The sequence below is a fragment of the Cyanistes caeruleus genome, chromosome 5, assembly GCF_971803275.1.
Source record: "Cyanistes caeruleus chromosome 5, bCyaCae1.hap1.1, whole genome shotgun sequence".
NCBI lineage: Eukaryota > Metazoa > Chordata > Aves > Passeriformes > Paridae > Cyanistes > Cyanistes caeruleus.
This window is the reverse complement of record NC_141705.1, coordinates 49380112-49390493: the sequence shown is the minus strand read 5'-3', so window position 1 is coordinate 49390493 and position 10382 is coordinate 49380112.

Below are 10382 nucleotides of genomic sequence, written 5' to 3'. Positions count from 1 at the left end.
AGGGCCTCTTTTTGGACTCAGCTGCTCTGCAGGGAGCTGGTCTTGTCAGCAGCACCCTGCTGCACAGATTAAATACTTAGCAACTACTTTTTGTCACCCCTTCAGAGCCTCTTGTACAGATGGGAAAGGCTGGAATGAACCGCTCTTGAGAGTAAGATCAGGTTCGGGATGGTGAGATCAGATTTGGAAGCTCCTTTCTGCCTGCAGCAATGGAAATGGGGGAGTGCATGGACTGCACTTACAGTGCAAATCTTACCTATGGCTCATGGAATTACTGTCATTTGACTAATTTGAGCTATTTCTGCCCTTGCAAAAGAAATATTCTACTTTGATGTTGCTGGAAAACACTAAAATTACTACTCACCTCTTTGCATTCGGAAGGGCATATGGACATTACCTCTTGTGAACAGCATTTCCCCATCTGTTCTGGCTTGATTTGCTTAACAGCCTGGCTAAGGACTCTGTCCCTGGTAATTTGGAACGTCAAGCTCTTTAGTAGATCACCAAGGCAGTCTAAACCAAGCCTAGCTTTATGTGAGGCCCTTTTATCCCTGTACACAATCACTGGGAGAGCTTTTGGGAAGAGATCTCTGACAGGTATCTTCTTAGTCCACTCCTCTGAGTAAGGTGCCACAGCACCAGTTTGCTTTGCCTTGGCTTGATTGCAATGCATGCTCAAAAATATTTTGCAAGTACAGGATATCTTTGCAAAATATCTCAGTTTTAGACATCTTTTCCTCAGTTTTGCAGCAGGCTTCAGAGGCAATTTCCACAGTGACTTTGCTGTGGGAGCTACTTTTTTTGCAAGATAAAAATCTGTAATAAAGAAAGATCTATTTATCAGCCTGTCAGTATGAAGGCTCCCCAAAGCCACGGGGTTTGATCATGAAAGATCTGATGCAGCCTTTATTTCCTTGCAGTGTGTGCTCCTGTAGATAACCATCTGCTCCTGTATCAGTCTGAAGTATCTGACAGACCCCACAGCACCAGCTATGTGCCAGCTCCTCCTGGATAAGATTTCCTCTTTCCTCCCCTGCTGCTGCTCTTACTCGCCAGTGTGAGTGTGTGTTTATGCTTGGACATCCCTGAACACAGCTCTGCTTCAATGTATTGTATTTCTGTACATTTCTAACGCTAAAGCAAAAGAAGAGGACAAAAAAAATAGGGGGTTTTCTGGTGTCAAGCTGTTTAACTTTCAAGGAGGAAAGCTTACACTCCCTGTATTTCGATCCTAAAGGAAGCATGGGGTACTTAACTACATGTGCTGGTGGCAGCCAGCAGCCAGCTGAACCTTCCCGCAATGTGAAGCAGCCCAGAAATGTGAGCAGAACCTGCCACTTAAAAATGCAAAAAGCAGTTTTCACCTTGAATCCCAAACAAGCAAAAGCTCGTTTTCCAAAGTGCTAATGGGGGCTGCTGCTGCCTAGGTTATTTCTTGCAACCATGATAGCAGATGAAGAATCAAAGTGACATTTTACTTCTTGGCATCAACTAAACTGCCCCCACCTTCACCCTCGCACCTGACTCCACAGTTTTTTTTTTATCTGGAGATGCTGATTAAGATCCCTATTTGTGCCCTGGTGAGACATCTCCAAGGTATGCTGGATGTGCAGCTCCCCTTCGATGAACATGATTATGAACATGCAACTGTTATTCAAATGGATTTCTATCACTTGCAGAATAAGCCATAGAATAACTGCTGTTCAGCTTTTTGGAGCTTTGTTACACCCAGCTCAATTGCTTTAAAGTCATTGTCTGCAGCTTTGCCAGAAACACTCTGACATGACTTGTGACCAATACAGAAATCAAAATAATGTTCTCAAGCAGATAAACATATTGTTATATTCTGAGATCTCTACGTTGAAACTGCATTTTTTATAATGAGTGGTTTTGTTCAATGAACTTTTCATTTCCAGAATTTCAGTTTATTTCTGTCAGCCTTAGGACTGCTATTAATCCTGGACTAAACCAACCTTGAATTTCAGCAGCACCTCCCAAACAGGAGGAGAACTTCATTTTAGCAGCTTAAAAATAGTTTCAATCTGATCAATGCTTTTCTTTGCCATGCCACTTCCATCCCAGAAGACAATGACTTTCAAACTTTCATTAGTGATACAGAAAGCTGTAAAAACACCTGTGTCCTTCTCCCAGCACTGGTACAGGTTGCTTGGCTTTACCAAACCACACAGCCCACCTGGGCTTCTGACTAAGTATCTCCAATATTTGGTGCTACTCTGTGCCCAGTTTGGAGCCATGCCAGAAGACAGATCTCTGTCTGGCACTGGCCCATGCTGTGAAACCCTCGGGTGACACATTTCTGAGTGTTTCAAGTAAAACAGCAACATGCATGTGGTGAGGTGCTACAGGTGCCTGCAGCTCTGTAGGAAAGCCTCTTTGCTTTGGTGGGTGTTTAGTGTGGCTTTTACCTGGTCTTCAGGACTGAGAGGATAACTCCCAGGGGAAGGACCTTATGATCCCTACAGAAATATGGCAGGGAAGCCTGATTTACACATGAAGCTCTCATGCTTTTTGTATTTGTGCAATATTTAATTTTTACAATTGTTAGTAAAATGCTTTCTCTGGCTATGGCACATATACTTTGGCCTGCACTATGTTTTTATAAGGCTGCAAAGATCTGAGTTATTATAGACAAGAAATGTAGTTTAAATAACTTAAATTTCCTGGATGTAAGTGGGGGCTTTGGACCTTGTGCATAATTACACTTCTCAATAGATTATGGACCATGGGGTTTTGGTTCTATTCCAGCTCTGGCAAACAAAGCTGGACTATCAAATCATTTTAAAGCAAGAAAGAAGTTAATTAAATTTTAATGTTCATAAAAATAATGATGTAGAGAGCTAGCACCTTGTGAATTTAATGTTTCAAATGTAGGATTTCCTGGGAAATCACACATAGCCCAGTCCCCCTCCAACCCATGACATGCCCTAAATGTGAAAGCTGGAGAAATATCAAGAAATAAAGGTGGCCTACAAGAGATTTCTGGTTCCAGGTGTTACAACTTATTGTTAGAATTGAGAAAGAAAGCTGGCTCGCACACTGAGTAAACATGCAAATTGAATTTCTGAGTTCAAAGAGGAGATTCTTAACTTCCTGGAGCAGAACCAGGCCATAATAACACTAAAAGCTCCATGTTTCTAAAGATCTCCTCCACTTTCTTTACAGTATCAAGGTTGTGTCTCAAACCTCAATTTCCTTAATTCTTCACCTTAAACCATAAAAATCCTCACCAGTTCATTCTCGGGTCATCCACAAATTCTCTCTTTGTTCAATTACAGCTTGCATTTCAGGCACCTGTACCGCAGGATACAACTGTCTTTTGATTAGTTTCGCCTATCTGCAATGAAATTGGATCGGTGGCTGGACTTGGAGCACACCCACAGTGTTGACAAGGCCTGAGCTATATCAACTTCACAGCAGTTAAACAGGAGTGCACCCTGCTCTGCCCTAAGGTAACAGAACCAAAGACCACTACCCGAAAGCTGTATTTCATTCAAACCAGAACCAGTCTACTATGCCAAAATCATGGTGACAAGGACACATCTGAGCAAACTCCCCAGCCCCTCACTACTTTACTTGTTTATGTCAATCAGTTTGGGGATTTTTAACATTTGAGTTATGTTTATCTGAACCAGTTTTCATGGTCTAATTATAACACGTGAAGTGGGGTGAGATTGCTGCTATGAAAGTTGCAGTATAAATAAGAGGGCTTGATGGGCTGAAATGTTGGCACAGGCCAGACCTGTGTGTCACGTGGGTGCCCAGTGCAGCTGTTGTGGTCCATGGTACAATAAATAGCCATGGGGAAGGGAAGCGGAGCAGTCAGGCAGGAGTTTTTAATACCCCCTCCTGTGCTACTTGGCCAAAAGCACTCGCCTTGTGAAAAAACCCAAACAACAAACCAAACACAAAAAAACCCCAATATCTGGAGTTTAAATACAAAAACCACAACAGTTCTGGTGCTTTTTGAAGGTTCTACAGCAAAGCATGGCATGTCTGCCTGCATCCACTGCCCTCACCTCTTTTTGCACAATTATCCATAGATGACCCAAGCTCGGCTTTCCCTCACCAAAACCAGCAGAGGATGTGCTCTCTTCCCCTTGAGCAGGGAGAATGTGCTGGGCACAGCAACGTGCACAGCCTCTCCCACTGCTGCAGGAGAGATCCACTGCAGTCACCCTGAAATGGGCCCACAAAGATCATGCCTGCAAGCACGGGCAGACGGATATCTCAGGTAGGACCAGGCTTCTGGAGAGGATCTCTATTTATAACCTGGACCCTGCCAGGAGACTGCTCTTGGGTGTTAATGTGACAGAGTGTTGGTTTTTGAAGTCACTGAAATGCCTGAACATGGAATGGAATGGAAGATAAAACTGCTGCTGGCTTGCAAATGGTCATTGATGCCCTGTGCTGGTAGGAGAAGCAGCCATCCATACCGGGCATTTGCAGTGCATTGAACAACCACTAGAGCAATTACAGTCCACAAAATGTTAGTTATAAAGCTCCTGCACTCTTTCTAAGGTTAGGTTCTTATTTATTTTAGAAAAATATTGACCTGCCACAATGCATACACATCTTTAAATTGGCAACTGGCAGTGAGCTGTGCTTTTGACAAGGCACTGGAAAATGCCTGGCATCTGTAATTCCAGTAAGATGTCTTCTGGGATAACCCTAACATATTATGCTCATCTAATGTTAACATATTAACCCATGCTTCCTCTGCAAGGAAAAGGCACTATAATTGTAATCATTGTTCTCAGAAAGCAAACTGCATCGCTGTTTTGACCCAGATTCTCAGTTTCCTGCTTTATGCATCAGCAGTGCCATGAAATGCAAAATGATGCAACATTCAAATGTTTTCAGAGCTACTGATATAACATAATTTTATTTGGGTAAAATAATTTTTTTCTCCTGAGCTCCTTTCTACTCAAGTCCTGGTATTACTCCTAAAGCTTGTCCTGGTATCCATAAACAGTTGCATAGGGTGACAGGGCTATCAAGTTTGATAAGGTACAGATATATTTGTATATTATTATCATTATTATTATCATTATCATTATTAGTTATTGTATTTATTAGGTATCATATGCTATTTATTATATAATTATTTTATATATATATTTATCATTATTACATGTTATTTGAATGTAAACTTTTAAGTTGCAAAAAGCAAAAATGAAAAAACCTAACTTTTGAGCTGTAATAAGATCGCACAACAAACAGTCTTACAAAACAGCAAGTAAGACTGTTCTCAGCCTTTTTTTCCCCTTACCGCCTTCTCTAGTATAAACAATTTAATTTTGTATTTTATGACACTTTTACCTAAGCCTAGCTTTTCATGAAACTTTTACCAAAGTCCAAAATCCCATGCTGCATCTCCATCAGTTTTCATGTATGGTGGACACCGGTGTGTGTGGTCAGCTCTGCTCTGGGTGCAGCCTCTACCTCAGGCTGGACAGTGGGTACTGCAATGCCATCTGTGAGGAGCTGGGGGCCACAACAGAGGTGGAGCTGGCACCCTGGGCTTTGCTGCCAGACAGAGTTATGGGTTGGCTTCATAGGCAAGCAGGAATCCCTGGAGCAACTCCCAGCTGGAGTGAGGACATTCAGGTCCCCAACCCTGAAGGTGCTCCCCTGCCCAGATCACTACAGCCAGGAGCCATCTTTGAGGGAGTCTGGAGAGGCTCCTCCTTTCCACATCTTTAGTTACTGGGTGATCTCAGAGCACAGACTGGCCAGCCAGGTCTGATTCCTCTTGGACAGAGGCTGAGCTGCCAGCAGGTCACTTGGCTCAAGGCACCACACGGCCCACAAGAGGAGCTGCCTGTCTCCAGCCTTGCCCTTCACCCTGGCCTTTGGCAACAAGACCTGCTCTCCCCCACCTCCCCATGTGTGCTGCCAGTAACAGCCACTGAAACCCACATTTTCCAATTTAAAGGTAATTTCTAGATGTTTGGGTTTATTTCTGGAGATTATCTTGGGGTTTGGCTGGACAGGAAAACCATTTGCACACCATCTATTCAGACAGCAGTTTTCAAAAGGCTTTGGCTGTGTCTAAGAAGACATGAAAAACGTGAAGGCTTCAAGCACACATGTACATTAAACAGTGGATTGGCAAAGTTTCTAGAAAGTTTTCCTTATAGAACTGAAACTGGAAGCACATAATCTTCACATCATTATCCACATTGAAACTGTGAAAACCAAGCCACGTGCAATAACACAGCTGTTCTAGCAACAGGCATTTAATCTCCCACCATCATCTCAAAATATACATGCTCCAGCTCCTGATTATACACACAGCAATAAAGGGCTAGGAAAAAAAATTATCAAGCATCAAGGGAAACTTCTTGTACTTATTTCCATGTCCCTGTTTAAGTTCAGAAACCAGGAAAAAAAAAAAAATAAAAAAATCCTCCTGTATTTAGACCTAGAGGAATTTCCCAGAGCAACCAAGAAGAGTGTACTGTGTTGGAGATGATAACTATGTTTGGTCCCAAAAGTTACATCATGAAAAGTATGAAGAATGCTAGTTTTTTTACTAAGGGCAAAGTTAGGAGACTCATAAAGTTGAATTATTAAATCAATATCTCTGGGATCCCATACATAATCATATTCCTTTGTGACATGGCTGGGCCTATCCCACTTGGCAGAAAACTCCACAAAGACTTGGGAGGGCATGGCTGTTGCACCTCTTGCTGTGCCTAGGCAGAAACATGTTCCTAATCCAAGCCTGGGGAATGAACCCTGACAGCAACCCAGCTACTGTGATCATTAGCTATAGAAGCCCTGCCCAAACTGTGGAGAAAATGGGGCAATTTCCTTTTGCACAATTTGTCTTCAAGCCATTTTCCCCTAGGAACCTGGGTAATTTCAAATTCTTTTTCTCACCACTGTTCTATTTCCTGTCTGAATAGATTGCAGTCAACACAGGGTTAGCTGCCACGTTATGGAAATGTGTTGATGGTGGACATTAGAAAAACATTAAATAAACATGCCTTAGGTGTCTCAAAATCCACAAGGTAAACCCATCACCATGCTGATATCCAGTATCTGAAGTGTTTTTCAGCATAATAATTGTTTCAAATAAAGACTCCAAGACAATCTGTGCCACATTCAGAAGGGAAGAATCAGGATACATTCAGAAGAAGATATTAGTGTGCATCCTGTGTTTAAACACAGTGGAAAGATTTCTGTAGCTGCTTTAGAGGTTTCACAGAATTCCATGGGGTCATACCTGAGCGCAGTAAGGATTAGATGTCTTGGGCACTGCAAAATTATCAGATACACTCACCTTAAAAGGAATAAATCAATGGCCAACTCTCTGTTGTGTAGGAAACCTGTGCTCTGCAGGTGCCCACTGTGCTCCATCCCAACCTGCCCCTCATCCCAATTGTGTTAACAATCTCTTTGTAATATATCTCTTTCTTTTACTTTCATTTGGGTGAAATCACTGTCTTTTTGACTGACCATCTTTGCTTGGAATGGTTCACAGCTACCTATAATCTATTCAGGTTATTGGAAGTTGAAATGGTAAAAGGAAAGACATTTTCAATTATTTCCTGCCAAGTTCTGTAAAGTAACTAGAGTTATTTAATTATACTTTTGCAGCAATCATGTCTATTCATTAGTCACATGCCTATCTATCCCAAATTTTCCTTTATGTAGTATATTTAAAAGTACAAAATTACAGCTACCTGAAAAAAATTTAAAACTTTCAAACAGTTTTAAGCAATTGCTGCATAAAAACTGGAAATACTTAAAGAACCATCACGATCCTGGGATCTGACCACTTGCAGGACACATGTAATACAAGCTCACCTAGCAATCCCACAATTTCTGCCCAAACAGAACACACAGTCTCCAAAAGCACATCATAAAAGCAAACACCTGCTGGACTGAGAGACTTGGTGGCTGCATTGTAAAGTATTTACTGGGTTTTGAAGTCTGCTGGTAAAAATGGCATTGTGGAGTAACCTAGTGTGACACAACACAAGGAATAATTGCACAGGTATTGATTACTATTGACCCTCCCCATTTTGACGGCTGTACTTCTGTTTTTCGTGACCTAGATTTAAAACATAGGGGTTTGGCGTTTGTTTCCCGTGAGATGGTGCAGTTAGTCAGAAAAGACTTGAAGAGACTGTTATTTTAAATTGAATCACACTTTGATTTTTAGCTGACAGCTGTGAGGGGATGAGTGGAGAGCCAAACTGTCCTTGGGGGTGCTCTGTGGCCAGCAGCTCGGGCTGAGCTGCAAGCACCAGAGCACTGCTGCTATCTACAGGTCTGCTCTGACAGCACTCACACTGCACACCAGTGCTCCACCAGGGATGCCCGTGCTTGGGAACAGCACCCAAACACAGACACTAAAGTATTCTTGCTTTGGGGAAGTGCAAGATGACAATCTGTAGCCTTTCTGGCCAGGGGCTAGCCTGTGTCAAAAACCCAAAATCAAGTGGACTTCATTAAAGGGAAAAGTTATCTCTGCTGCACGAGAGAACAATTTCTGCCTTTTAATTTTATTTTATTTATTTTTCTACAAATGAAGAGGAAACATTGCCATCTCAGGTGCAGAGTAAGCGGAAGCATCTGCTCCCAGATGGGAGCCCCCTCTCACCACAACACACTGCACAAAAGGTCATGGTGTACACAAGGGCTGGAAAACACCTTTGAGTCTGCATTGCTGAACTTTTAAGATCATTTGTGATATAATTAGAATTCACTAAAATTTAGTTGTGGCTTTTTGTTGCCGGGAATTTAATTAATTTTTCCTTCTGTGTCTTTTCCTCTGTAACCCAGAAATTCTCATAGGTGCTTTTCTGCCTCTATCAGTAAGACAGACAAGATAACCTGGAATGGGTTCATCACTGCTGAAATCAAACACAGCAGCTTCCAGAACAGGAGAATAATAATAAAGAAATCTATCCAGCAAATATAAACAGCGGAGACATAAAAACATCTATTTAACTAAATGTTGTGGATTTCAGAGTCAGGTTAACAATGAGAGTATCAGATCACAAGCTTTCAACGAACAATAGAGGAAGTGGCAAACTAAGAAAAAGGAAAAAAGTATTTTTCCCTACTATTTTTTTTCCCCTAGTAAGGAAAAAACCCCAGCTTATTTGCAAAATCTTCATCTACAACTGAATGTCAATATGAACAGGTAAGTACAGAAGCAGAGTGCCTTGCAGCCACAGTTAGAAGCTCAAACAAAGGACAGTCTGATCTGACACATGGAACCTCTCTGAAGATTTTCCATTTGAGAGGCTAAAAAAACTCTTTTCAAATTCTCCAAGATCAGCAGGAGCTGCAGGCTAAAAAAAATCCTATTCCAAATGACTCTTAGCTCCACACTGAGCATGCAGTTCGTATTACTGCTTGTGGGAAAATAAGTAGCTGTTCCGTCCTCTTTAAATACCAGATTTTCTGGAAACAGCTGACTTTCAGTACTGGATACCAGGTGAAAACTTCAGTATGACTGGAAAGGAGCATGCAGGGTTTGTTTTATTTTGGTGGGGTTTTTTTTGTTTTATTTTGGTTTTGGTTTTTTTTGGGGTTGGTTGGTTGGTTTTGGTGGGTTTTTTTTTGTTGTTTTGGTTTTGGTTTTGTTTTGTTTTTTTTGGTGGAGTCCTGTCCTTTTGTCAAAACAGTTTAGTAAGGAATTTGCCACCTGTAATAATTACTGTCCATGAAGTATTGGGGAATACAAATAACCTCTTTAGTATTGCAGGAGATCGTTTAAGCATTGGAAGGAACAGACACCACATAACGCTCAGAAATTTCTCATCCACAAAGCTCAGCCCTCTTGATGCTTTCAAAGAGGGAGTGAAGTTGTAAATTTCTAGCAGTTTATGTTCCTATTCCTGTTTCCGAAGGACAGCGTGACCCCTTCAAAGGCAGCCCGGCGGATGCCCAGGGGAGCCAGCGGGTCAGGGAGCCGGGGCCGTGTCAGACCCCGGGCAAGGAGCATCCCCCTTTCCTTGGCAATCCAGCGGCAGCGCCATGGGAAGCTGCGCTCGGAGGGGCAAACCATAACCTCCCTGGGTTCTGGGGGCTGGCCGGGGACAGGACTGAACACCTGTCAGAATAATCCACAAATTTCACCTCCACAGATTTCCTCGCTGAGTACTTTGGCGGACACAGAAGAGGCGAGGGGCATTCGTGGATTGATGGAGGGGGAAAGCGAGCGGACAACGAAATACCAACCTTTGGAATACGAACATCTGGGAGGGGCAGATAAAAACAACGGGAAGTATGAATTATTCTGGCCACAAACCAGAGTGTCAGCAGTATGGGGGCGGCACCGGGCACCGCTGGAAGCCGGGGGGGCTCTGGCTGCTCCTGCTGAGGGTGGGGGTCTCCCC